We start from the raw sequence: 26,446 nt of genomic DNA on the forward strand, positions 1-26,446 counted from the left end.
TGCAACAGTCACATTCCTGCAGACACCCTCTGAATCAGCAGCAATTAACAAATCATCCATATATTGAATAAGAGTAGCACCTGGGGGCAAAGGGAAAGCATTAAGCTGACATTTCAGAGCTTGACTATAAATGGAGGGGCTTTCACAATAGCCTTGGGGTGAGCGCTTGAACCGGAAACTTCGGCCTCCTAGAGAGAAACCAAAAATATCCCTACTCTCTTCGGCAATGGGAATGCTGAAGAAAGTATTTTTCAAATCAATAACAGAAAACCAAGCCGCTGAGGCAGGTATCATAGTTAACAGGGCAGTAATATTTGGAACAACAGGAAACTGTGGTACAACAATTTTATTAACCTCCCGAAGATCAATCACAAAACGATAAACAGGAGGCTTAGAAGGATCAGTGCGTTTAAGAACAGGAAGAATAGGACTATTACATACATTTCCTCTCGTTTCCTCAATCACACCCTTCTGAACCAAATCATAAATGATATCCAAAAGCGCTCTTTCACCTTCATTGGAAATTCTGTATTGAGGAATGCGTGGCAATTTAACATTGGGCTTGAGAGTAACAACATAAGGCGGAATCTCAAGACAACCAACATCATTTGGACCCGTAGCCCAAAGTGTTGCAGGAAGAGAGAGCAATTCAGGTGGGAATTGATCTTTAGACAAATACATTGGAGAAGTCAATTTCTGCCCCAAAGTAAGATGTACACCAGAAGGAGAACAATATATTGTTGCATACAATCTTTACAATAGACCCAAACCCAACAGATTCTCGCCGCAACCAGTTGTTAAAAGAAGAGGAGCTTCCAAATCATAAGGGCCAATTGAAATAGGCAGAGGGCTAGAGACCGGATTACGAACTGGGGCACCAGAAAATCCTACTGATACATTCGTTGAGCCAGACAGAGGTGCCCCAGGGAGTTTAGAGTGAATGATAGAACTTCTCATCGCACCAGTATCTAAAAGAAATGGCTCTGAAACACCCATTGTAGTGACATTAACATAAGGTCCACTCTGATCTACTGGAATCGATACAACTCCCTCACTTTGTCTATGGCTGTCCTAGTTAGCGTAAAGGCTTTCATTTTCACCTTCAACATGATAATCATCATTGTAATACTGTGTAGACTGAGTATTTTGTTGATCAAAGTAGTTCATAGAATTTGGAGGGGGAAGGGAACGCTGTTCTTGGGTCAACACACCTCGACCTCTACCACTGGGTGCTAACTGTTAAATACCTTGACCTCGTGGAGCAGATAGTCCTTCACTACGCTGTAATAAAACCGGGCAACTATTCTTAAAATGACCCTCCTCTCTACAATAGGCACATTGGTTAGGACCTAATAAAGGTCGCGGAATAAAAGGCTCAGGCTTTTGATACACCCTCTGAAGCTGTAGAGGCTGTTGAAACTGGCGCTGAGCAAGACGAGGAGGGTAAGCCTGTTGCAGAAGAACCTTCGTTTTTAATTCCTTAGTCTTTTTCTCTTGCTTATCTTTCTCCTCTTTATCCCTGTTCTCATAATATTGAGCAGTAGCCAATATCTGAGCAGAGGAAGAAACAGCCCATGAACTTTCAGAGTCTTTCAACTTATGTGACAGCTCGAGAAGCAAATTAAATACGAATTTATCTACAAATAATCGCTGTCCACCCTCTGTAGTCATATCCTGACCACTGTGATCAATAAACGTCTCCTCAAAACGAGTGAAGAAATCAGAGACACTCTCATCTTTCTTCTGTTTACACGCAGTTAGTTTATCCCAATTAACTCGCAAGGCGGGCATCATCGTTTTCATTAAAGTAATAATCCTACCAGGTAGTTCTGAAATAAAAGCATCAGGCTTAGCACCACCCACTTGGGCTCTATCTGCGGCAATTATAGCATTCCAATCACCACCTAATGCTTGGCCGTGATTCTCTCTCCGAATTCGAGCCCATAATGCTTGTGAGACTACATTCCCCATCAACATATCAATATCGGCTAAATTCATAATGCAGGCATCAACAGTCTGGGACAACTCTTTATAATAACCAGCAGGGTTTTTACGGGGATCCGGTAGAGACTGTTTAAGAGCCAAAACTTCAGATCTTTTCCAGGGGACATGTACCCATATACGCTGGAAATGCGCGGGAACGGCTAGATTAGCACCTGCTGCTGCAACCGCTTCTCTCCATACTGGAGGAACCTCTCTCATTGGATAATGTTTCAATGTCAGCCTAACAGCAGGATCGGAGTCAAGGAAAGTCTGCGAGGAAAATTGGGATCTAAAAGTGACAAGTGTCTTTACGGCGTCCTCCACCTTAGGACCCACAATGAGTCCCTTATCGAAATTAGCCTGAACATCCAACAGACCCTGAGGAACTGAACCCAAATCCATATCCTCCCATCCTTTAACAAGCGTGTCACACATAACATTAAAAACATGTCTCTGCGTGGGCGCTTCCCACTGATGAAAGGTGGCCATGATATCATTCACACTATACTGGGGACCCTTCTCGATCCATTTGCGAGCGAGAGAGTCCAATACCACCCGTTCATCGAAGGCTGGAAGCTGACTACGAGACTGTCTTCGAGAAAAAGCCGGAGACATATTAAGAGTCTCAAAGAAAGGAGACAGAAACCTAGAGACAGTATCTGTAATCCGTTTACGGACAGTAGGAGAATTGGACATAAGGACAGGGGACAAGGTATTGGGCGAACTAATAGGAGAAGAACTGGCAGTTATAAGAGGAGCCGAAGGCAAAGGAGATTGTGGTTCAAGAGAGGGAGGTAAAGCAACCGTTGGCAAAGGAAGTGGGGATGGGAATGCTTGAAGGGGCAAATGCGGAAGAACCGGAGCAGGCGGAGGCGCAACTAATGGCTGAACTGGTTGTAATAATGGGGGTGCATTAGCACCTTGTGCATAGGGAGGAGGCAATCTCAATAAGTGAGACATCAAAGGGTCTTCCTCCAGTTCCGTACTTTTATCAGAAGGGGAAATAGGCAACACCGGATAGCATTTATCTATCGCCATACGATGCTGTCTCTCTGAAATTTCCATTTCACGATCAATCTCATTATCTTTAAACTGCTGGGCAGCCTGTATAATCGTTATACCTTGTGCTTTCTTGTCTTGTTTTGCCTGCTTAATTTCTCTCTGTTTGGCTTCCTTACGCCAGAGGCGGAAAGAGTCAAACATTGCCGGCCGGGCTTTTCTTTTAAACAAAATTGCTTCCAAATTATCTAATATGTCAGGCTCAAAGCTACCATTCTGTGGCCACTGCAAAACACCATCGTTCTTTGTGTATCGGATCCATGCCTCATTAAAGGCAATGGGGCCAACACCATGTTTAGAATAAAGCTCATAAGTGGGAGTTCCAACCGAAGGAATTGGACAACAGTCCTCCAGCCGGGAGTCCCTATCACAATCAAAACAACAAAACTTCCTAAACTTACTCAGACCAGGCATCGTTATTTCACAGGACTGTTCACAAACATCAAGGGGTTGAATCAATTATCATAGCACAAATGTACTCACCCCTCGGCTTCGGCTTTTGCAATAGCCGAATCAAAGACCCAAAGACCAAACAAAATAGTGGGAGCTACCCACCACCAATACTTAACTAAGTGTCTTTTTACGCCAACAGAGGCCCGTCTAACGTCTCGCATTACCATACATCACCAAAAAAGGGCCAAAGCAAGGCGGCAGTCAGGGCAGCATTCGTCAGCAGCCGTCAGGAAGGAGAAACCGCGCTGAAAAAGACCTTCGGACCACTTCGACATACAGGGGTCGCTTGACGTGGTTCGCTATTCCTCCAGAATTTTGTTGTGGGGCTCCTCACGACCTTCAGGCAAAACCGCTACCTCTGAAGCCGCCTCACAGAGGGCACCAATTGAAGAACCTAGGCCACTTATGAGCCTGGCGGCGCGGGGTACGCCTTAATCTTCTGAGTTCACCTGCTTTGTTTAACAGAGACATGGGCACTCTGTTGGGCGTAGAAGATCAGATTTATTAGCTGCAGCTAAGTACAGTTGTCCCAGAAGTACACTCGGTATGTTCTTAGGAGACTGCCACTTCACTCCGTAGCGCACAATCTTTTATAGTACATGGATGACATACAGATTAACCAAGAACACTCCCAATACATACATAAAGAGCCAATTAGAAAAGTTAGAAAACAAGACATTGCCAATAGAAAGGGTTTGAAAATAAGATATCGAGTAACCCAAAGAAGCCTCTCCTCCAACTGTGTTTGTCACCCCTCCCCACAGGTTAATTCATTAACGTGTCTGCAACTGACTAGCAGGTGGCAAGATACATTTGTGTGCCTTGGAGGACAGTTGTGAAATGAGAGAATACAAGTAGAGAATAGCAAAGGCCAGAAGATAAGATAAAGTCAGGAAAGAATGGTGCGCACCAACAGATAGTTGAGACAGGGATTAGTCAAAGTAGACAGGGATTAGTAGGCAGAAGGCTATTTTGACACGATACCGCAGGAAAAGCAGAAAAGACCTCGTTCGCCGTGCTGCCTGAGTGAGGGCAATACAAAATGGCGGCGGAACACAAAATGGCGGCTCAATACGATCGAGATCGAAAATCGAATTTCCTCATACTGGTGCCGTAGGGGTACGTGTGGAACGCACCGTACCCACGCATTCATTGCATGTGTACGGTCCATATCACTGTTCTACTGGTGCTAGGGATACGTGTGCAACACACCGTACACGTCCACTTCCGTTGTTGCGGTACGCAGGGGTTGCTGGCCACACCCCCCCAAGTGACCAGACCCTGGTGGTAATGTATGGACTCCATATTATAGGTTTTGCTTTGGGTATGAGGTATATTTCCTGCCCCACACCCCCCCCCCCCCCGGCCCCTGGGTGTTGTTCTCACCTTCTGTGGCGTGTGCATTGGGACCGGTGCACCAGGTCGTAGGCTAGGAGGACCGGGATGACACGTACGATGGGGTTCATGGCATGTACGTCGCGTACCGGGTCTCCATTGCGTAGCGGTTCGTGTCGGACTCTACTTTTTAGGCTGTGTTTGGCTCCCGTAAAAAAAGAGACGTACGGCGTGACGTAGGGACGATTCGTACTTGCTGGGCCGGAAACCGCTGCTTGAATGCATCCGGACGTCGCATACAAGCTGTTCCGGATCAGAATCGTTGTTTTTTTTTACCCGTACGGTGTTTTGTACGAAAAGTACGGAAATAGGCTTTCTGTACGAATCGTACTTCCTAGGTTGTACGGACAGTTTACCGGGTACGAGTCATACGGAGAAAACGCTCCGTACAACGATTCGTACAGCCTTTTCCCAGGATTGGAATCGGCCCCATAGTGATTGGTGATATTGACAGTACACTATATACAGGACAATTAGACATGTGACACTGAGCTTGGGAAAGAGGGGAATTTTTGTTATGTCCATATTATTTTTTCACATATGCTGTAGGATCCATTGATAAATATAAACTGTGATCATGAGCAGTGTGCGGACATATGCAGCAAGTCGACATTTTGACCCTGTAAGTCGCGCAAATGTAAGGCGCATCAGGGCGGGTCTTCCTCAGGACTGGAAAGGAGGGGGGTTTTGACAGCCACTCAGCAGATACTTCAGTAGATGAAATCTGCAGGTTTGTGTAATTCCTCTTATTTAGTATAGAGTCAGGTCTCCACCAGCCGGTTGGGGCCTCAATTGATTCTTCACTTAACTTCCACCATTCGGTTGTAGTCTAGCCATTCAAGTGATTTACGCGATAGGGCAAAGGCGCGTCCATCCGGAAGCTGCTTCATGTGTTATGAATAAGGCTTTACTTTTTGAATATCCTAAGCAATGAGATTGCCCGACAGAACCAATTGTTAGACTTTATACTTACAGCCAGGTTCTGAGGGACACCTGGTCACCTCGTTATCTTTACTACTGAAGCTGTGAAGGAGCATTAACCACTCCATGGATATGGGGCAGCGCCGTGTTCCGCGAGCCTCCTCCAGTCTGATTGCATCTTCTTCTGCGGCACCCCATTTTATGACGTACCCCCTCCATGTCGCTATCGGGGGACCCTCCGAAGAGCACCAATGCAGTGTGATGCTTCGCTTTGCTAGGATAAGTAGTAGGGTCAGTATCGCGAAGCGGGTTTCTACCTTTTTCTGCATGTGTCGCTTAAATATCCCCAGGGCACTGACCTTCCGTGTTGCAAGGCCTCTCAGGCATGTGACTGTCTGTATCGTGGTGTGCACTCCTTCCCAGTAGGACTGCAGTGTGGGGCATGTCCATAACATATGGACAAATGTGGCGTCGAGCATATGGCAGCGTGGGCATTCAAACTGTGCTGCAGGGAAGAAGCGCTTGAGCAGCTCAGGTGTAAGATACGTACGGTGCAGAATATTGAACTGGATATTTTTTAATCGCTGTTTACGCGATACTTTTTTGGGTGCTCTAGTGCGGTGAGCCATTCATTATCGTGCAGCACCCCACTGAATTCCTCCTCCTACTTTCGTCGGAACCGCATTAGCCGCACACATGTGAGATCTATGATTAATCTGTATATCCAAGTGATGGGGTGTCACCTTGCTCCCATATTTAATATCGCGTGTAGTGTGGGGTGTGTTTTGGGCTCCCCTTTCCTCAAATGCCATGTCTTCCTACAGTCTGATATGAGCTGTGTGTGAAAGAGTAACTGTCCAGCGGGTAGCCCATGCTCCTCTGACAGGCCTTCAAAAGAGGACAATTGGCCTTCTGTGAATAGGGCCTCCACCCCAGTGAGTGCGTATTCTGTCGAGGTTAGTAGGTCTCTAGATGTGTAGTGTCTGCGTCCCTTGGCGAGACCCGCCAGTGGTAACAATGGGGAATATATTGGGACTGCCCGAGAAAGGCGATGAATTCTTAGAATGCAGGATCTGGCCACATTCACCAAAATGGGATGGGTTGGATTATGTTTGGTCCCCGGGAGAAGCATTTGAGTTATTGCTGGAGCTGACAGAGTCCCTGCTTGTGTTTCTGTTTCCTCCAGGTGATGCCCAGCGGTCCGTTGCGAGAGCCACTGCTGCTGTGCTGTGAGGAAATAGGCCTTGAAGGAAGGGGTGTCCAGCTCGCCTTGGTCTCGCGGAAGCTGCAGTGTCATCAAAGTCACTCTGCGGAAGCCCTTTCCCTAAATCAACGATATCAGTAAGGAGTTTAGCTCTCGGAAGTAGACTTACGGGAGATCACCGGGACATTTGCGAAATAGTATAGAAGACAGGGTACCATTACCATCTTTGATAAAGCTACCATCCCTATGGGGGCCAGGGGTAACGTTCGCGAGAAGATTACCTATGTTTTAATCCCTTGTAAGGCCCTATAGTGGTTGCCCTCAAGGAGATCTCTCGGAGTGGGATATAGCCTAATTCCCAAATATCTTGGGGCGTCCCCATACCACGCCAACTTGGCCCCTCCCGCACTTACGCACTTATCCTCCAATGGGGTGCATCTGCGTGAAGGAAAGGCCTTCTCCACCAGGCATCCTGATATGGATGGTGGTGTCTTCCAGACACCGCCACCATATAAGGCCGGAGTTCTGCCTGCGGAAATGCGGCGGACGGTCTTTCCGTCCGCTGCTGTAACCCCCGCCATTGTAATATGGTGGGGGGTAAATGGAGGGCGGGCGAGGAAGGATGTCTGGCGGATCGCCACCGCCTGTCGGGCGGTGGCGATCCGCCCAACATCATAATGGACCCTTAAGTCTTATCGCCAACGGTTCCATTGCGAAGGCGAACAGCAGAGGGGATAGAGGACACCCCTGATGCGTTCCACGGGTCACCTGGATAGGAGATGAGATGTGTTGGCCTATTCGGACCCGGGTTGTGAGGTCAGTGTATAACAATTTGATGTACGCCATTAGTTGATGTCCCATCCCCACCCGCCGCAGAACCGCGAATAAATACTGCCACGCTAAGGTGTCAAAAGCCTTTTCTAGGTCTAGTACAAGGCATGCGGCGTGCGGGAACCGGCCCGCACACCATCCTGGACATGAAATAGCCGGTGTATATTCTGGGAGGTGTTCCTCCCAGGCACAACTCCAGACTGGTCGGGTGTACCAGGTGGGGAAGCACCCCCGAGAGTCTATCTGCTATGATCCTCCCTAATATTTTGCAATCTGCTGTTAGCAGAGTGATTGGCCGATACAATGACCTAAGCAAGGGATCCCGATCCGGTTTAGGGAAAGTCACTAGAATTGATTCCTGCATGGTCTAAGGGAGTGTTCTTGCCTCTAATGCTGCCTTGTAGACTATTTCTAACTGTGGAGCTAGTTGCTGGGAGAATCGATTGTAAAATTCTATGGGGAAGCTGTCGTGGCTGGGGGCTTTGTTTTTGGCTAGATGATGGATCGTGTGTTTGATCTCTGCTGTTGTGAGTTGTTCGTCAAGGGAGGACTGGTCCTCTTCCGTCATCTGCATTATAGTGATGGATTGTAAAACTTTATGGATGTGTTCCTCTCTGTCCGGAATCGGCTCCCTGTACAAATCCGTATAGTACTCATGGAAGGCAAGCATAGTGTCCGCTTGCGTGTAAGTGACCTCACCTGTCGCATTTGTTATGCTGGTGATGGGTTGTGTACCTAGGTCCTGTTGGATAAGCCAGCCAAGCAGGATTCCAGCACGGTTCCCCTCTCTGTGGGTTCTGGTGGCATAGGCCCGGAAATTGTATCTGCGCAGATCTACGCAGGTGTCTGCGTACTTAGGGGTCTATTAGGATGGCGGTCGGAAAATAACTGCGACCGCCATGGTAGCAGGAAAACACCGCCCGCTAGGACCGAGGCATTACTGCCGGTCCAATTAGAATGCTCCGCAGTCGAAATCCGACCGCGGCGGCAGGATCGCGGCATTTAACATTGCGACAGTTGCTGCTGCCAGCAGCACCACAACGATGTCCAAAAAAGCATTTCCTGTATATCCCTGCACTGCATAGCAGTCACTGCACAGTGCCTGCCACCTGGTACAGGGACATGTACGGGGTACCCCCCAGTGTACCCACACACCCTCAAACACATTGGGGCCCCGCAATGGGCCCCCGGAGACATTCTCCGCATGCCTTTCAATGGCGGTTCCACCGCCGCGGAGAGGCTGGCTACCGCAGGCATCATAATCTTGCCGGCGGAGCCTGGGCCTGCACCGGCCCCATTTTAGCGATCCGGCTCCGCCAGGCAAGCGTGCGGAGTGCTACCGGCGGAAAAATGGCGGGCGGAAAATCTCACCACCACGGTCTTCACCGCCATGCTAATGGGACCAGCGTTTTTCTGGGTTGCGATCATGGGCGGATGACTGCCGCTGTCCCGGCAGTTGCCACCACCGACCGCCATCCTAATAGACACCTTAGTCTTAGCTTCCGCCACTTGTGTAGGGAGGACCGCCTGTTCGTCTTCCTCTTTGGATAGTTGCGCTAAACGCTGCTCCGTTGTTTGTACCATCTACTCCAGTGTTTTCCGTACCCCCGTGATTTGTCTGATGCATGCTCCCCTTATGATCACCTTAAAGGCGTTCCATTCAAGTGCCCTAGAACCTGTGGTGCGTGCGTTTTCGGAGAAGTAGTTCTCAATGTTTTCCCTCTGTTCATGTTGGAACAACGGGTCCGGACGATTGCATGAACCAGAGGAGTTACGTGACGCCATTGCACGCTGACGAACCCTATCTGTGAAGGGTTGTCGATATTTAAGCAGTCGGACATTAAGCATTTAGTGAGTGGAGGCGGGAGATTCCAGTTACAGAAGTATACAAGATCTTTTATATAAAACAAACACCATCGCCCTACACTACATATATAAAAAGAAACACCCTAAAACTCGAGTTAGAATACACTTGAAGAAGACGGAGGCTTTAACCCCGTACTTGAATTTTAAGATACTGAATTAGGACGCTGTTTTTCATCATCCTCCCACAACCACCATAAGGTTTGTTTTTAAATGTTCCCGTCAAAACCAGTCTGCTTGATAGTCATATATACAATCTTGAAAAAGATGGTATTATAAGCTAGTCCATCGAAACGCGTTGATGCGTCCTCTTTTAACATAATCCATGAAGCATCTGAAACCATAGATTACGTATCAACGCAGCAGTATCAGGTTCCAGCTCTGATTATTGTGATATTACTGATGTGTATAGTTCTGATTACATATTATGCTGTCTTTTTTACATGTACTCTCTGTTGTATAGTATCATGTGTACAATTTTTTAAATGATTTTTAACCAATGAAGGGCCCTATGTAGGTAAAACCGAAATACCGAGTCCTCAATAGCGATTTTTACCGAATCGCTATTAATAACTCGCTATTTCCGAAGTATTGTGTCCCTGAAATGCAGCAGCTTTACTAGCATGGGACATGGAAGCGAGTCCAGGGGCGGACGCCACGCTGGCACTCTATGCGCCCTCTCTATCGAGAAATAAGGGGTAAGTTCCTCTCATGGTGTAAAGGACCAGAGCCGGATGTAACGTAATCTGATAGTACGCGTTAGAAAAATCAAAGGATTGAAACTGGGTAGGCTTATCCAACTTTTCAAGCATTTCATTAATAATTGGAACAGGATGTCAGTCTACCCAAATGCATCCGTTCAATACATATTCTTACCTTCCTGGTAAATACCGGACTCAGCTACTCCAACATCTTCATAGGCTCAATTATCCCATTGTCTTACAATCTTTTTAACTCTTCCAGAAGTAAATCCATCAGTGCTAGGGGCAAATTCCTGATCCTATGAACTTTTGTAATTAGTCCTTCACATTCTAATTGTTTGTGGAGTACGTCTGGACCCTTCTGTTTGAATTAATCTTCAGCCTCTCCTTTATGCCCAACACTAGCTTCAGATGGCTCCAGAAGCTACCTGGTTTCCTTGGTTCTTTCCAACCTAACAAAGTGTTCCCTTTCTTCATTATGTACACTTTACCAGATGTCCTATGTCATTTGAAGTTTAATCCTGTCGCAAAATATCCAAACTTTTCTAAAACTACTCCCTTTGGGTTTTTCTAAAGTGCTCTCATCAGTGCGGGGCTTATTCACAACGATAAACTTACATGTTTGTGTAATACCTTTACGACTACGGTAACTCCGCAGTCGAGGCGGAGAACTCCACACATAAAGAGATAGTCCTGTAGTGCCTGGTGGTGTCAGTTAAAGTGAGAACATGAGGGGATGCCTGTAAAACACTGGATGTGTACAGTCCTCCATTGTATGTGGTTTAGATTGCAGGAATGGATTGATTGATTATGTGGGCTGACTCATGGTTTCCCTAATCACTCAGCGCCTGACTCCCAAAGGTAAACTTACACTTGTGAGTGAGTTTACTCTTTTTCAGTATTCATGAACCTGTGACTTAGAACTAACTTTACGATTGTGGAGACTCTGCAGTCGGGCTGGGAACTTTGAACATAAAAAAGAAAAGTCTGTCCTATCTTTTTATGTATGGAGTTCTCCTCCCCAAAAGAGGATTCTCCGCAGGTGGGCAGTGGCGTCTGGCACGGATTGCGGGTGGGGGAGAGGGTGGTGGTCAAGGGAGATGGGCACTTCGGTGAAGCGGGTGTTAAAAAAAACGTACCTTCTTGCCGCTCCATCCCACGTTTCTCCTCCCTAGTCCCTCGCTCTGGCCAGAACAGGAAGCACACCCAGGCTCCCCATAGCCAATTACAACACCGCAAAGCAGCGTTGTGATTGGTCTGAGTGCTGGATTTCGATTCTAAGATGCTGACTGGGAGCCTTGGCATGTTCTCCACACATGCTGTAATTCAGCCTGTGTGGATAAGAATGAAAATGCGCATGAATGTTTAGGCGGCCAGAGATGGCCGGCCAAACATTCATAAGCACTTACACAGTGTGCGCACCACTCCCCCTGCTCCTGTAATCAGAGCAGCCCCACCCTTCAAAGTTGCCGCAGCAGGCAGGACAAAATAAAATGTTAATAACTCGTTATTATAATTTTATTTTTCCTTTATTTCTCTGCTAAAAAGCAGTGGGTCGAAACTCCTCCGCCTTAGCCGGTGAGGCGCAACTGCGCACATAAAAAGAGAGGCTTTCCCTATCTTTTTATGTGTGGGGATGTCCGCCCCCAACTGTGGACACTCCACAGCCGGTGTGGAAACCCCTGACATAAAGAGATAGTTCAGGCCAGTGGTTTAATATCCTCTTTCCTCCAACTCTCAATCTATCTTTCAACATTGCCAATTACTTTTTTTGCTACAAAAGCCTACCCTCCTACTGCCTCTAAATACACTTGAAAGGTTCTTTTACCAGTTTTCCCAATTAATTATGGGTCTACTAGGGCTTTTCAAAAATATTGGAGTAGGTAGCACCAACTTCATTATACTGCTAGAATATACTGTATACACTTAACCTTTCCCTGTTTGATACTTCTTCAATCATTTTTCTTTTCTTTTTTGTTAAATAACATGTATTAAAATATTGAAATGTTGAGAGCTAGATTGAAGACAACGGAGTAGCTGCGGGCTTATAATGGCTGCTATTAGCCCGGAGCTCCAACATTCCAATGTTTGTCTTCATCTATCTCCCTTTTTAATTTAGAACATTCCTCCATTAGTAGGCAGAATTTTCTAATAGCCTTATAGCCCTTCTGCCTCTGGCTATACTGGTTGTTAAATGCCCTCTCCCTCATTACAGGCCCTTCGCCTGCGACCCAGGCTGCTAACTCGGGTTCAGGGCCTTTAATAACCAGTATAGCCCTCAGCAGCGGGCTATCAGGCTATAAAAATTATAAAGGTAGTTACCGTTTTCCTGGGGTGAAAACTTGGATTGTCTGTATACACTACAGACACAGAGCTGTCCACAGCTCACATTTCCTGTACAATGCCCTAACAGAATCTCTTCCTCGTTCGTCAGTGCCCCAGTCCTTGAGAGCTACTCAGTATTAGGTATTGTAAGAAGCGCAACACATTCTTGAATCCAGACATCACTAAGTGTGTTTTCTATAAGGAGGCATGGACCGGCCACTGCTGGTACACAGTGTTGCTACATATATGTGTTGGGGCACACAGTCGCTCGCTTAGACAGATAGTTGGTATAACAGATATTTCGGAGGCGTTCACATTAACAGATGCCTGATCACTCTTAATATAATGCAGACTAGGTCAGCACGCGACCACTTGAGGGATACCGTTGCACTGGAGCCCTGTGATGTTGGATCACGTGACCTTTGCCGTTGCAGGTACATGACGCTCCTACTCGTAGAAAACAGAGGTAGATGTGGACGGGTTCTGAGGGGCACGACGTGCCCATACTTTTTTAATTTGACAAAAACACTGAGTTCCCGTACTTTGTGTTAAAAGGCAACTGGCCCAGGACGGTTAATTCCGACATATGAGACGCCTCAACTGAGGCGTCTCCTGCGCCCTGAAGCCGAGTGCGGGACAGACAGCTGAACAAGAAACAAGCCTTTTGGCCAGGACTTCTGCTGCCTGAAAGAAATGTAAATGTGTGCATATGTTTAATTTACAAATGTAAAAGCTGCTTTGAAGCTGGTATTGGCTTTATTTGATGGGGTCACTTGAAGCTTCGTGAATCGTGATCACAGAGAAGAGACATTCTTTTTAAGAAATATTGTAAGGTGAACAACTGGTGCTGGGGAATGCGTACTTTTATTGGACAGTATTAAAAAATGTTTGCATTAGGTACAGCATACATATTACTCAGATATATTTTTTGTAAGCACATTTTTTTCACCTCAATCTTAAATCTTTTTGAGCGCTTTGTGGCAGCCTATCTTATATTGTGTGTAATGCAAGATTAACATTTTGTTGTTTTTAAATAACCAGCACAAAATAATACAGGCAGGTTGTCCTGGGGTAGAAACGTGGGCTGTCTGTATACACTGTAGACACAAATGTTCAGAGTTCACATCTTAAACCTAAATCTTTTTACGCACTTTGTGGCAGCCTATCGTATAGTGTGTGTAATGCAAGTTTAAAATAATGACGTACATATGCACAGTGCTTTCTGTCACAGGATTAGACCCCATAAAACTAAAAACAAACAAGTGACCATTTCCTACCGCACCAACCAGAATTCAATTCTGTGGCTTTCTGGTTATAGGCACAGATATGTACAGTGATCGCATTAAACCAATAGGTCCACAACCTATAATAGTGCACCTTTCACTTATGATTTTAGCACACATTTATTTTCCATTAGGCTGTGTATAATTTTATAAGCAGGTCAACACCAACAAAATAGTTGCAAAATATTTTTAGCTCATATTCCACTCAAGATCACAGTTCCCAAACTTCTGTTTAATGCACTTCAGCTGCTGGTTGTAGACACGCGCACACATGTGGTACTTGCTCAGGTATCAGTACGTCTGCAGGCCCCTGCAGAGGAGGGATTGCTTTTTGGCTATAAAAATGGTGCATGCTTCTGTCTGCAAAAAGTACATACCTTTTGATGCCCAGTCTACCGTATGAATGCAGATGCAGTGTGCCTGTAGTCACTCTTCACTACACGTTGTTCCTCACATTGCTCTGATTGGCCGGCACAATGGCCATTCCTCAAAGATTCGTAACCTATTTGGCACCAATGAAAGGAAGTCTTTTGGGCGTGGTGAGGTACACTGAACGAAGGTTAGGTTGCAGTCCTATGAGATCATTCAGATGAAGTGTGTTTCAGACACAGACTGTTCCAGAATGAACAATGAAACATGTCATAGGAACCTGAGACAGAGAGTCAGAGGTGAAAGCAAATGCGAAGTCAGCATCACACTCACGATGTACTCCCTGGTCAATGCCAAGTGAAAGAGACAGGTTAGCAGCATAATTTTCCTGGTAGCACAACCGAAAGGTAGAATGGCTTACACAATATAGTTTCCACCCACTCTTAACAGCGGCGTTCTAAGGGGTATATTCACAAGAACGTGTGATAACTACCGCAAGTGTAGCGTAACGCAACTTTCAATATCGCAGCCTAGCACGGGAAATCACACCGTGTCAACGTGGAATTCACAGCAAGGCGTTAGCATGCGATAGACACCAGACAACGCGGACAATGTCCGCAATACAACCACCCCGACGGAGATAAAAACACAAACCACAACACCAGAAAATCTGCGATGAGCCCTTCCGCGATGAGGAAAGCAGGGATAAGCAGCGCGAGGGCAGCAATACTCACACGCAATGCGGGAACAAGCACAAGAACAGCATACAGAAAATGCCACTGAACAAAATACATCAACAGCGTAGTACCACGGATGCACCCTGGCCAACTGCAGAAGACAACATGCACACTACAACATCCAAGCACCATGGAAGGACAGAACCGACAGGCACACCGCATGAAAGAGACCAGTGGCAGGCAAATCAGAGCCGCTGGAGCGACACACCCAGCGTGCAGCATATGCACATAAGCAGAAGGGCACCTCGAAATTGGCAATATCCCGGTACAAACAGCAGCCCCTCCACAACTGAACACAGGACACAACTGGACCAGCAAATGTGCACGACCAGGCAAATCACATCTGTAACCCCAGGGACATGTAACATGGCAATGCACAATTCCAAACGTTAACCTGCAAAAATGTTTAATTCGCACATGCAGTGCAATTGGACATCTACTACTGTCCCATGATTGCCACAGACTGACACAATGTGACGTGCTCACGAGAAGTAGGTGTCAGTGATGTAGTTCCTACGGGCCATTCCTGCCGCAGCTGCAGTGGGATGTGGCCCACCTGCCCCATCACTATCATCATCGTTCGGTATTTCTGGTACTGGGATCCAGGGGGCCCTGGTGCGAACACAGATGTTGTGCAACATACAACATGCAACGATCATCTTGCACACGACGTCCGGGCTGTACAGGAGCTTCCCACCTGTGCAGTACAGGCACCTGAAACATGACTTCAATACGCCGAATGTGCGTTCAACGATGCCCCTGGTGCATATGTGGGCCGCATTGTACTGCCTCTGGGCGGGTGTGTTCGGGTCCCGGAGGTGTGTCATCATCCAAGAGCAGAGTGCATATCCTTCATTACCTGTGACAGTGCAGGGAGAAAATAGTCAATACTTGGTTTTGCAGGATGTGTTGGCAGGCGCACCAACTCAGTGATGCCTTTGTTGGCTGTGCATGGGTGAGTGTAAGCCGGCCCTCAGGGAGTAGCTCCGGATGACCATGGAGTGGTGTAGTCGTGTCTGGTAGGTGGTCATGTAGTCTGACATGTCGAATGTGGCTTGGTCACGTGTGCATCCCCACTGATGTGCTTTGTGCGTTGTTGGCTGTAGGATGTGTGGTGTGTTGAATTGGTACTTACCAACAAGCAGTCCAGTTCCATATGTGCCATCCTGGAAGTGCTGGTTGATGATGGACAGTCGGAAGATGAAGGAATCATGCACACTGCCTGGGTAGTTAGCGACGACATTGGTGAAGAGTCCCTGGTGGTCCACTATTGTCTGCACATTGATGGAATGCGTGTGCTTTCTGTTGCTGTAGTGGTGTGCAGTATCCGCAGGGGGCAAAAGTGGAACATGTGTGCAGTCAATTGCCCCCAACACGGCCATGATTCCGGCTATGGCGTAGAAGCCTTGCTTTGTCTCCAGCTGTTCCTGCGCAGTGTTGGGGAAGTGAAGGTACTGTGGTGTGAAGCTGAGAATGGCATCCAGGACAGGTGTGATGAACTTTGATAGGGCTGGCTGTGAGACTCCTCCGACTCTGGTAATTGTTGGTTGGAATGTCCCAGAGGTCAACAGGTGCAGCACAGCCTGCAGCTTTGTCTGAGGTGGGATGTTGGTTATCCGCTGTGTTGTACCGTCAGTCTGTGGGCGATGTGTGTCATGATGTGGAGAATGGTTGTCTTTTTGAGCCTGTAGTGGGCAATGACATCCACGGGTGTTAGGTCTGTGAGGGTGGTGCGTTTTCGGTAGGCCCGCTGTCTTACTCTATGCTGCCTCTGTGGTGGTCCGGGAGGGGGGGGTGAAGATCCGGGTCCTGGGGTTGGTGGCGGCCCAGGGGGTGGTGTCGGTGGGTGTTGTGGCCCTGTTCGGGCTCCGAGCTGCATGGTGAGTAGCTCCATGGCATTGTTTGTTCTCCGGGTATGGTTGTGTGCGGGGCTCCGTAGCCAACTGCAGGTAGGCATCCGTCTTTACAGCTGCTTGAGGCAGGTGTTAAATACCTGCGGCCACAGCGGCTTATCGACAGTTTTTGGTTCGCTTCGCAGTTCTGTCAGTTCGTTGTGAAAGTGGTGGTGTTGTTTTTTCGTGTGTTTTTGCACGGGTACTCCTAACCTGCTTGTGAATGGGCTGTTAAATATATGTCCACTTTTGTTACATTAAGGTGGAGCTAAATCGGAGATAAGTCCTTGTGAATATGGCCCTTAGAGTACTAAGGGCAGTCTTCACAAGCATCTATCGCCGAATAAATGGCACTTTATCGCAGCCAAAGTTGTGATAAATTTACCTCCCCATTCACAAGCTGGTGCCAACAGCCCACAGCACCAGTTTACCCGCGATAGCAGCCGCAAAAAACATCGCCACGGAGGATCCCCGCAACTATCGCTAATGAGAGGCAGAGTAGGCGTTCCCGTGCCAAAAGCCGTGACAACACCACTCCTCAACATTCTCAACGACCAGACAGATCGGCGATAAAAACACAAAACCGGCGATAAGGTGCGTTAGCACCAGGAAATCTACACCTGCTCTGACCTGGTGTTAAGTCGGACGGCAGCCAGCACCACAAAACAGAGACCAGCCCAGGGCCACATCGGAAGGGCAACAGATGCCATGGAGCCACCCATCATGCAGCCCGGACACCCAAGAGGGCCACAACACCCACCCACGCCACACCCAGGCCCGCAACACGCCCCACCTCCCGGGACCACCCCCAACCCTGGACAAGGAAACTGCACACCAACACCACGAATCTCAATACAAAAATTTTGCCTGATTTCGCACAAGCTGGAAATTCAACAGACCTGCGTGGCCGGAAAATGGAGACTCAGTCAAACAGCAATGCAATCACCAACACAAAACACCATACAAAAAAAAGCTGAGACAACCCATAGGATGAGTCCTAGCGGCTCCTCACTGGACAATCCGTAGCACACAGCCTGGAAGACCAAATCCAAGAGAAGAAGGTGTGCCATGCGCCCACCAAGGGAAAGAGAGGGAGAGAGCGAGGGAGAGAGACGGAGTGATATTGCACAAGCAGCGCAAGGCTTATCGGCCACCTGGCTCCACATGCCAACATACATGTGTGTGTGTATCGCCATCCGTACACCATGAGCCCAAGGCCGGGTCCCAATCTCAGCACCAAAACCACATCACATCCCTAAGACGCAAGTCGCAGTCAGGCAAACATCAGGGATGAAAGCTCCATTGTTCCAATGCAGAAGGCGGGAGGACACCTGCACCTCTAACCTTGGTCCAGAACGCACCTGGAACACCCGGAGAGAGATGCCATGGCAGACGGGGATGACTCCCACACCACGCATTCCGCAGATGAACTATCCGACTCATCCACACACAGAAGCCCCTGCCTATGGTACCCACGCATGGGATGCCCTTGACACACACAGAATCAGAAAGCTTACCTCCCCAACGTTGCACACACATTGAATCATTGCTCAGAGCTGTGGCATATCCTCCACACAACTGTCACAGTTCAGAAGAGTGCCGGTTCCATGAGACGCACCAATGCAATGGCAGGCCACACCGGACACATGCACAACCCCCGTCACGTGGAACAGTACCGTGCACGTATGCTGCATTTACTGGGCGCAGTGCCACTGGCAGTGCTGCGGATCAGTTACCGGCTCAGCTTCCGCCTTGCCTATGTCACCTGCATCCAGCCCTGGTTCCACTGCCGAACATGCACATTCGAGTGTCCCATGGATGTCTGCCTAATGTTAATACATTTGTTAAGCGTACGATTACCCGAGGGTGTCTTGGCGCTGGACCGTGGACTAGCCAGTTTCTGTAAAGATGAAGATTACTATTTATCAAATAGCCATGTTTTCAAGGCCTTCCTGAATTCAAGTAAAGTTGGAAATGATCTGACGGCAAACGGAAGTTCGTTCCAGAGTCTAGGGGCAGCTGCCCTAAAGCTACTTCCACCCCATGTGGCCTTAAAGACTCTCGGAGTTGCTAGCAGTTTAGCTCCTTCGGAGCGTAAATGCCTTTTTGAGATGTACCAGTAGAATCGGCGCCTCCAAAAAATGGGGCCAGTATTCTGGAGTGCTCTGTAGGTGATGCAGAGAGATTTAAAAATAATGAGGTTCCTGACTGGGAGCCAATGCAGTTTATTCAGATGATTTCTGACAGATGAATGCTTAGGAATACCCATTTGAAGACGGGCCGCTGCGTTTTGAATCATCTGCAGCTTATTGAGTTGTTTCTCAGGTAGGCTGATATAAAGGCCATTGCAGTAGTCTAGCTTGGCCAAGATCAAAGAAGAGATCACTGTTTTTTTCTGTCCATGGGGATAAATGGGAGTACTTTTTAAATAGTTTTTAACAAGAAAAACATGAGGAAGAGACAGCATTTACCTTTGATTTAAAATTCAATTTATCATCAATAATAACGCCAAGGTTCTTAGCTTTGGTAACTGGAATCGGAGCCGATCCCAGTTCATCTGGCCACCAACTCTGTTACCAACAAGCAAGGAAATTGACAAATGTGATGACCTCAGTCTTGTTTGAGTTTAATTTCAGACAGTGAGAGTTCATCCATGAACTGACTGCAAGCATGCAATCCTTGAAATTTTGCATTTGTGGTGAGGATTTTTTTGATAGGGATAAGACAATAAAATAATCCAACACAACTGTTGATGAATTGGACTGTGACCTGTGTCTGCGCCCCCTGTTGGATCACGAACAGGAGTGTAACCGAGACACCCGTGCATGGGATGCCCTGACATACTGCGCATATATTGGTAGTTGTGCATGGGAGATTGCACAATTCCTCGTGTGCAGTGACCGCATCGAGGCGCTCCCCTATTGGGCTGTGTTGCGGATTGGGGAAACCGCGTGGGCTGAGCACACCTGCCCGGACCACTTAATGGATTTGCTCAACTTGGGGTTCCTTGAAGACGACAACAACGTACTATTGGAACACGTTGCACATGAAACTGCACGGGCATTCATGGACGAGTAACTACGTTCCTGCAGCCACATCCGATTGTCACCCCACAGCACAGGTCCCAACAACTTATTGCATCCTGGGGATTGCTCACATATCCCACCACAACATGGAAAACGTCTGCCTTTGTCCGGGCTCTGGATGCATGTGCGTGGTACAACGTCTGTGTACACACACCTGTGCAAGGTGATGCAGGTCCATGCTCGGTGCAACACAACGTCGTTTGGCAAAGTTGCCATTTCAGACACACTGCTGGGGGAGAGCACACACATGGCAATGTAGCACGACATGTGAACCTGTCGGACCCTCACTCCTGATCACCGTCAGCAGAGCAGACAATCGGCACACTCCGGAGGCAGAGCACCATGCAGATCCCATGGGCAGTGAGTCGTGCCCCCTCACACGGGGCAATGGGCAGACGCCAGACAAAACATGACTCATCCAGCAAGGCAAGGGGGACTGAGAGCGGTGCCATCCGTGTTGAATGTTGCCCATTTTAGCCCCAACATTTCCTGAACCTCAACATGTACTCATGCTGCGTGTAAGTGTCTTAAGCATGACCCTGCCTGTTGTGGCCGGTGCCTCGTCCGTACTGACACGCACATGCCAATAAAGTCAATGCAACTCCACTTGTGTATAACTGTGAGGTGTGTTGTTTGGATTGTCCACTCGTGTGCCACAATGAGCATCGTCCCTACACAGGGAGGAACTGACTGACACTTGTGCAATGGGGAAGTGTCCCTTTGGCAAGCTCCACCTCTGTGAGCCAGACAGTGTTTTTGGATTGGTGCTGGACGTCATGTGCACTTATGTGACTACAGCAACGTGAGTATGGTGTCCAGCCTCTGACCATGTGGAGCAATGTCATATATTGCAACAGAATGTGTCCACACAGCTGTGTGTGAGTAGGTATGCGACGTGAACTTCTGGTGTCACATGTGGTGTAAAACACCACTCCTGACCTGCTTTCGTTTGGGTCAGTCCTACACACAGCCCTATTCAGTACATGGACGGGTGCCTAGGTTGGGGGTTGTGAGATTGTTGTTGATGTGCAATGGGGACACAGCTAGTACTTACCTTCACAGTCAGCCAATTGGCCATGTGTCTTAGGGATACTCATGCGCATAGATGTCAGTTACCAGGGTGTACCTCCATGTGCAAACATTGTTCCTACATCCAGCCACAACTCCATACGTGAGTGAACATAGTGATAACACATCTGTGTGATTTAGAATGTTGTATTCACATACAGGTGATTGACGGAGCTGGAGCTGTACATGGCCATTCAAGCCCACATCACATGGAAGCCCAGTTGTGGGCCAACCAGAATCCTTTGGGGATTGCACAGTGATTGGGAAGAAGAGTGAGAGTGCAGTCCACAGCAGGATAGCAGTGTAATTGGCCTGCAGTGACGAAATGGCAGTCTGTGTTGGGGTCCGGGTGAAAGCCGCAGAGTGTTCCTGGGGTCACTAGGAGGGGTTCCCAGGCCATGATGCATAGGTCAGAACCAGGCAGGGACAGGCCATATGGCAGAGATGGCTGCTACTGCCTCCTTCCTCACACAGTAGTTCACATCCCCTTCTTACTCCCCTGATACGGGTTCTGTGTCCGGTGTATCCGGTGTGTGTGGCGGGGTGATGGCTGCATCACTTTGCGCCACTGACAGATCAGACTGCGAAGGTGATGGGGCAGCATCACTGTGTGCCACTGACACATCAGGGGTCGGAGCTGTGTGTGTAGATGTTCCCGCTGCAGTCTCCACCTGGGAAGACCACACACGTTGTATGTGCTTCATGTATTGGTCGGGGGGGTCCTGGGAGACAGCCGTGGTGGTGTGTGTTTCCTGTTGTGTGGTCTGTGCAGGTGGTGGTCTCACCTTGAGGCAGGTGGCCTGCCCTGCTCCTGGGGATGGGGTGCAGAGGCTGTCCAGTATCCGTTGGAGGGTATCTTGACAAATGTGCAGGTTGTCGTCTACATCATCAATGATGGGGTTTGTGTTCTGCTCTGCCGTAGGTGGTGATTGTCCCTCTTAAACTTAAAGGGGAGACGCAGGTTAACAGAGTTTCACATGTATGTTTTTGATTATCAGATGTTTACATTCAGACTGCATGCCAATGTACATTGTGACTGTTTGGGAGGAGCTGGCTACTTGATGGCAGTCAGTGTGTTTTCCCAATACATGACGGATGTGTGGTAGTACCTGTTCATTATCATCACACTGTGTCAGGCAATGCCAGATGTGAGTGGACAGTTACTACGCACAAGCTGAACCTGTTGTGGGCTCTGTCCTGTGGTGCTGGTGTTGCACATTGTACCACATTGCCGTTGTTGCTGATGTTCTGTGATTACTATGTGTGTGTGCTACATTGTGTGGGAGTTGCCCCTGCAGCTCTGTTTTCATGTGGCCTTCTCCCTTTGAGGTGGAGTGCATTAGAATTGTGTGCTTATCGGGCCTGATTTGCTTTTGACTTGGCTCATATGTGCACTCGGACAGATTTTGTGGCCTGGTGCATTGTTCGTCTGCTGCGTGTTTCGTAGGGCATGGGTTATGGGTGCACGTGGACATGTCAGAGTGTGACCTGCTCCTTTACGGATGTGATCCGCACTGGGCTGCCTCCATTTCGATTTGAGAGCTGTGTTATTTTTTTGGGCTGCTGCCATGCTATCGGACATGCAGTGTTACTTGCATAGTCAGTGTATGTCACAAAGCCGCTGCTTTGCTGGATTCAGCTGGATTCAGCAAATGTGCATGGGTCGGTTGTGATGTTGGTGATTGGGGGGGGCCCTCTATGCACATTGTGGGTGGGGGCCTACTTGGAATTTCTAGGTGTACTGCAGTGTGACAGGCCAATCAGGGACATGTTCCACGGTCATTGTGGGTGTGCAGTTTGCTAGACTTGATTGTGCATGTGTGCCATTGTGCACATCCCTTCCTGTCCTCCCCGTCGCTGGTCATTACTCACCCTGTTGCTATTGTGTCAGGTCGTATCGTTCTGTGTCCAGGCCCTCCAATCCTGCCACCGTCTCCGCACTGCTGACTGTGGCCACCATTTGCTCCAGCTCATTCAGCTCCTCCATTGTCGCAGGAGGCCCACCTCCAGTCGCCGTTGCTGCCTCCCTGTTGGTGGCGAGCTTATGTTTGGTCTGCCTTTTCAGATCAAGCCAGCGCCTCTTGACATCCTCCAGTGTCCTCCTCGACACTCCGACTGCATTGACGATGGTGACGATGATCTGTCATATTTCTGCTTGGGTTGCCAGTGCCGCAGTGGAGGTGCCGAACAGTTGTTGATGGTGTTGGGTCACCTCCGTGACGATGATCCGGTCTTCCTGCGGACTGAACCCCGTCTTCCTCTTCCTCTTGTCCTTACCCATCCCCGGGTTCCTGGCTGATCCGCCGTGGGGCTTGTGGTGTTCGGCTTGTCCTCTGCACTCGGTCCGGGTGCTTCCATGTTGCTACGCAGTTTGAATTGTTTTGTGGCTTTTGTTTTTCTTGCTTTTATAGTGCATTGTTCCGCCAGACGCATGAGATTTGCAGGCCTGTGGCTGGTCTATGCTGATTTCTGTACCACGATTGGCCTCATTGTATGTTTTTTCCAATTTGCGTTTCGCATTTTTGCGGCGTAGCGTTGATTTTTACGCTGACATTGTCCGCGTTATCTGGTGACTATCGCATGCTACTGCCTTGTTGTAAATCCCACGTAGTCACGGGGTTACTTTCCCGTGATGGGCTGCAATATTGAAAGTTGCGTAACGCTACTCTTGCGGTAGTTATCACACGTTCTTGTGAATATACCCCTAAGTTGGTTGTCACTCACTTTTTTGGCCTTTGATTGCTGTTACAAAGGGCCCATTATATGAGGGCACAAGGCCGTCGCAAGGGAGGAGCAGCTGGGGTAATTGCCTCAGGCCCTGCTGTTTTCAGGGCACCCACTTTGCCACTACTTAATGTATTTCTCTATTACAAAAGGACACGTGGCATGGTTTTGTAGTATATTCTCGATAAGGCAGGTAACCTTATCTGCCACTATGTGTCTCGGTGAAGCAAGAGTAGGACCCACATCACGTTTGTGATCGATGCCGCACAACAACGCCCCTCAAGCCCGTGAGGTGACTCATATCGCCCTTTCATGAGAATAAATAATTTCGACGGCATGTGACACTGGTTTTGTTCTCTCTAGCTACTAGCATGTCCCTGCAGACTTGTAAACATTGCTAAAATAAGCGGACATCTTTATTAGTAAATGAATGAGCACTTTGTACTCTTAATGGCATGAGGTACATGGTGTACAAAAACGTTCACCTTAGCTGCGTTGAGACTTCTTCATGAGTACAATATCAAATCCCTGTGCACGTGCTCACAACTGCTGAGAGTCCGTCATGCGAATGAGGTTTTCATGTGATAAAACAGGTACATACTGGAGGCAGAATAGTAGTCTTCACACACAAGCTATGACACACAGAAATGCACGATTTATTTTACTCATCCCCAGATCCGCAGGACTTCTCACATTCTCTTTTACACGTCTCGCTCATCCGGCTCCCGCATTCTCAAAATCAGAGGTCGTATGAGCATGATGGCGTGATGTCATTCACATCCATTGGTACACTGTGACCTATGTATGCTATGCATCCGATGGCGTAAGGGACTGGCCGAGGATGATCACAGAGCCAGAGCCAATCAGCACCTGCTTGTACTACCTAGCAGAGAGCCCCGCTTCCCTCTCGCTATTTCTTTCTCCTTTCTCGTGTTTACCTCTATCAGCTAAATTCATACATTGCTGTCCCTAGCTTCCTCTTTTTGTCCATCCAGCGCTCCTGTTACCCCTCCTTCACCCCTGGTGTCTGTCTTCTTCTCCTCACTACTGCAGCCATTTACATTCTATGATTTAAGCTTACCCTTATCCCTCTCCTCTCTGTTCAGCGTTTAGAACTAGAAACAGGGCCGGGCTGGGAACCACAACCGGCCCTGGCAAAGTGCTCGGCCAGCCCCCTCCCCCCGGCCGGGGGTGCCGCCGGGCTCTTTGCCAGGGCCGGTTTTCTGCCGATTTTGTTACAGGGCCGATTTTGCGGCTATGGTGCAAAAACGGCCCTGTAACAAAAACGGCCCCCAGGGGCCCAAAATCGGCCACCACCACCCGTGCGGCGCACCGGGGGATTGCCCGGTGCCGCTATGGCTAGTCCGGCCCTGACTAGAAATAGTGGAGTTGATATGTAAAGTAAGTTTGGGGGTCCATAATTTCACCAGAGACTTAAACAGGTCCCCTGGTACCTCATTATAATTAGGCGCCTTACCTGCTGGGAGAGACAAGATTGCATTCTTAACTTCATCCCAGTATGTCCAACCCTACGTAGCACACACCCGTCTTTGGTGCTGGTATATCGATGACTTCCTTGTGATATGGAGAGGTAAAATGACTTTAGCAACATAATTCTGCACTTGGATCAATTCCTTTCTTGCAATTTACCATTGACAGGGAGATGATCACCTTTTTGGACCGTAACAGCAGTACTGTAGGAGACAAAGGTGCATGAACAACCAACAGACAAGAATAGTCTGTTGCGTTTCGCTAGATATCTTCCAAACTCCATGAGGTAGAATCTACCCTTCAGGCAGTTTTTACGTATTCGACGGAACTGCCCTGACATGTTCACTTACAGTGAACAAGCAGACAGGCTAGCGGACAAATTTAAGGCACGCAGATATCCATCTAGAGGGGTCTCAAGAGCCAAAAATCTAACCCGCAATAACAACAGAGAGGCTCTTCTTCAAACATATTCAAAAGAACCAGATGATAGATTGGCAATTTGGAAAAGACGGGCACCGATTGGAAACACCCTCTGTTTTCCTTTAAAAGCAGTATGAGCCTGAGGGACAAGTTGGAGCACACACATACCCCTACAAACACTAACATAACAATAACCGCCAGGAATTTGTGGGATCTCCCCCGGTGGTGGGACACTTCTCTTGTGGCAATTGCTCAGCCTGCCCTTTTACAAAACATTTTAAAGAAGTAAACATCGTTTCTGACCGACAATGGATTCTCAATCAACACACTAATTGTAACAGTGAAAACGTAGTCGCACATGGCAAGCCCGTCTGCGCCCGTCCGCGACCCGACCTGCGGCCAGCGCCAGGAACCCTGGATTTGCGACCGCCCATCGCTCCTGGTCAGAGACCTGCTCTCTCCCCCAGCAGCTCCGCGGTAGTGCTGCTGCCGCTGCCCCTGTGCAGGTAGGTGTTCGAGGCCCTCCTCCACCTGCAGGCTCCTGCCTGCGCCTCATCCCTGGTGGTCCAGTGGGAGAACCATGCTCTTCTGCTGGCCGCTGCTGTCTGTCTCTGTATTTGTGCCATTTTTCTGTCTTTCTG

Source organism: Triturus cristatus, chromosome 3_2, assembly GCF_964204655.1.
Source record: "Triturus cristatus chromosome 3_2, aTriCri1.1, whole genome shotgun sequence".
NCBI lineage: Eukaryota > Metazoa > Chordata > Amphibia > Caudata > Salamandridae > Triturus > Triturus cristatus.